This window comes from Chrysochloris asiatica, unplaced genomic scaffold, assembly GCF_000296735.1.
Source record: "Chrysochloris asiatica unplaced genomic scaffold, ChrAsi1.0 scaffold00017, whole genome shotgun sequence".
Classification (NCBI taxonomy): domain Eukaryota; kingdom Metazoa; phylum Chordata; class Mammalia; order Afrosoricida; family Chrysochloridae; genus Chrysochloris; species Chrysochloris asiatica.
Window position 1 is genome coordinate 5,228,745 of NW_006408535.1, and position 3,751 is coordinate 5,232,495.

Below are 3,751 nucleotides of genomic sequence, written 5' to 3' on the forward strand. Positions count from 1 at the left end.
GAAACAACTTAACAGATGTGTGCAGAAAAAAAAAAAGAAGAAGAAGAAGAAGAAAACAAGCTGGTGAACTGTGTCAGTTGGCCAGTTGCAGCATGACTATCTTGAAACTTTGTGGGCTGCTTTGAAGGTAAGAAGACAGTACGTGGCACAGAGCACATCACTTATTGGCAGAGGAAAGTGAGAATTTTTTTCTTGTACCCCATATTATCCTGATGACCAGAGTTGTGGCTAGCCCCCACCTTCTTAAATGCCTACTTTCTGAGCAGTCAGAGCCACATCAAAGTGTGTGGAGAGCTAACATAACCCACCCTGCAGCCTTGAGTAAGTTGTGGCCTGCTTCACACCTGCAGAGTTGCTTATGGCAAGCCCTGGACTTGGACCTCTTACCCACAGCTACACTCTGGGATGGAAATACCATAATTCCCCCAAATACTTTGGGGTCTACACCAACTACTTCTGGACTGGGTGTTAAGACAACACCTAGCTCTACATGTACTCCATCTAGGATCATGAGTGTTATCGTCTCATCTTCCAGCCAAGGACCCATCATGTAAGGTCCTTGGCTGGAAACAGAATTTTCTCCTCTCCTATTGTTTTTCCTTTCATTGTTTTACTTTGGTTATTCTTGCTTCCATTTCTTCCTCAACCTTGCTTTTTTTTTTTTTATCTGTTCTAGCTCTTCTTTTTTTCTGCATTTCTTTCCCAACTGCTGTTTCTGTCTTTTTTTTTTTTAGTTTTTTTTTTTTTTTTTTCTGTTTGTTTTTCTTTACTATTCTTTGGTCTCTTTCTCTTTTACTCATTCTTGTCCCCAATTGTGTTTAGTTTTTAGTTCTTTTGCTTTCAGTTTTTGTATTTCTCACTGTTTTCTCTCTTTAGTTTTGTACTTTTTTTGAGGGGGGGTAGGGACTGGTTCTTTATTTTTTAAAAAAAGACACATCAAATTTCAGTATAAAAACAGTTGCACTATTAGTTTTTCTCTCTCCCAATCAGCCCCCAAAATAGACCACACCAAAGGAGACTGCATTTGAAAACACTAAGCTGCAGAATGACCACCTGACATACCTCACAGAAACCTCATCAAAAAAGGGGGGGGCGGGGGCAGGGTAGGGAAAGGACTTTTAAAAGACAAGCACACACTGCTGATCTACAGACTGCAGAGAGGAATCAGCCAGATGGGATGGCCAGTGCACCCCAACTCCAGAGAAGCAAAGTTTCACAATCATATAAAATTCTGAAAAAAAAGTTTGTATATAAGATATTCAAGATTTCTCCAACACTGACTGTTACAAAGCACACTGTGATGGCACTTTGAGAAACAGAATAGCGTAACGAGATGAGTTTCATATGGCTAAATCAGTGGCAAATCATTTTTTTCTTTTTTTAAAAAAGAAGTCAGGAGAGCAAATAAGTAGTCACCCATGAGAGGGACACATGATCCATTCTGTGAATAGTTAGGAAGGGAGTGGAAAAAGGATGGGTTAATGATGAGATTTCACACAGAGATCTTATCATATTTATTTGTTTGGTCACTTCTGATAAAATAAAAATAAAAATCACTTTGCACCAAGATAACTTAAAGCTGAAAACCTGAACAGAACTTAAAAAAATTGTTATTATTTTTTTTCTGGGATAACAACTCTTCCTGGAATCACCTTTCTGGTTTGGCTGGTGTTTTGTACAGAGCATTGAGGGTTTCCAGAGTAGAGTCTTTCCCTTGGCTATGTTTGGCTCTCAGTAAGGCAGACCCATACTTCTTTCCCTTGTCTATGGAGATGGCAATATGTATTAAGCAGAAAAGTTACTTTCCAAAAGAAAGGGGTTAGATTGCTGCTTCAGAGCTGCAGAGTTATTTGGAATATGTTACATATGGTGCTATAACAAAAAAGGCAATTACAAAATGTATACATCACAACATGCTTTTAAAGACACTTGCAATGTGTTCACGTTCCCTTAAATGTTGTTTCCAACGGCGCTCAGCCCCTAGGCCCAGTTAGGATCTCTGGGGAGTGGGGAGAGGCAGAGGTTAAAAAAAAAAAAAAAAAAAAAAAGACATGATTGAGGGGGAGGGTGGATGGTGAGGAGAAAGCAACCTTCCAGTTAAAGATCAGCCCTCAGTTTAAAGGTCAGCTTCAGGCAGGCTGGCCTCAGGCGGAGTCAGGGTCAAGGGGAGGAGCAGCGGCAGGGCAGGACTGGGGTGCTCTACATCTCATCCAGGTCAAGTAGTCTGGCCCAGCATCCTTTGTGTACAGAGATGCTCCTCTTTGGTGCATTTCAGTTTATCTTCCAAATCATCAATTGTCTTTTCCAGCTTGGCTACTGATCTCTCAGCAAACTCAGCACTGGTCTCTGCTTCCTTGAGTTTATCAGTAAGAATCTTTATCTCTTCTTCATATTTGTATTCTTTTTGAGAGTGCTTTTCTTCAGCAGCACTCAGACACTTCAGGTTCTTGTCCATCAGTCTAACCTGCTCATCCATATCTCAGCAACGAGATTCTGCCAACTCAGCTCCCTCTTCAGTGGTTCCACATCCCCTTCAATAATCACCAACTTACTAGCTACCTCCTCATACTTCTGATATGCCTCTTCCCTTGAACTGGATTTCCTGGAGTTCCATCTTTTCTTCATCTTTTAAGGCCTGGTTTTCAATAACTTTCATACCTTTCTCGCTCTCATCAGCAGCTTTCTCTGCCTCCTCTAGCTTTTTCAGGGCAGGGGTCAAGTGCTCCTAAGCGCTGTCCAACTCTTCAACCAGCTGGATCTGACGGTTTAAGGAGGCCACCTCTGCCTCAGCCTGTTCCCAGGCCGGCCTTTCTCCCTCCACTTCCAGCTGGGAGCGTTCAGGCCTCTCCTCGGCATTATCGGCCTGCTGCTGCAGAACCTGGATCTTGTGCTTCACCACCTCGATGGTGGTGATCCAGGCCATGGTGGCCACCAGCTTTTGCTCACATTCCAGTTCCTGCCTCCTTCACTCAGCATACCAGCCGCTTCTCACTCCCTTTGTATTCTTTTCAGTTGTTACTTTTAAAATTATTTTTCACTATTTGCTTTACTTGTTGTTTGCTTGCTTATTTTACTTTAACCTTGAGTATATATTTTCTCTTCTTGCCTCACCTGAATGGTGACAGCACCCATGTCTTTAGACCCTCGCTACAACCTTACCATTTAGAGCCCCACCACTGGGCAAAAGCCAATAATAACTGCTAGACACAGGATCAGTGACAACAACCAACAACAGCCAAATCCAATCTAAATTGAACTGCAAAAACAGTGAACACAGAATGGTACACAAGATCAGCCCTAATCACACACACAAGGAGGCAGTTGGTAAGTATCTAAGTACAATCATAAACTTAGTACAAGTACAACACAATCACAATAGCTCAAAATCTTCAGACAATATCTGTTCATAGGAAGAAACAAGACAGAGTGACTCAAACAAGTGACCAAGAAGCAAAGCTAGAAAATTTATTTTTAGGAAACAAAGGACTTGAAACTCCCTGAAAAAGAATTTAAGAGGATCATAGTTGTTGTTGTTAAGTGCCATTGAGTCTGTTTCAACCCAATCTTTATGGGAGAAGAAAGCCTAATCTTTCTACCATGGAGCTCTTGGTAGTTCTGAAGTGCTGACCTTAAGGTTTGCAGCCCGATTTATAACCACTATGCTACAAGAAAGAATTCTCAAAAACAATACCAGAACAAACAAACATGGTAGATGAAGGATTGGAGACAATTTAAAAAAGAAAGAAAGAAA

General features: G+C 41.3%; 1 pseudogene; it reads right to left on the minus strand.

Moving 5' to 3' along the window:
• Nucleotides 1–2,199: 2,199 nt before the first annotated feature.
• LOC102830032 lies at nt 2,200–2,923 on the minus strand (annotated as a pseudogene).
• Nucleotides 2,924–3,751: the final 828 nt, after the last annotated feature.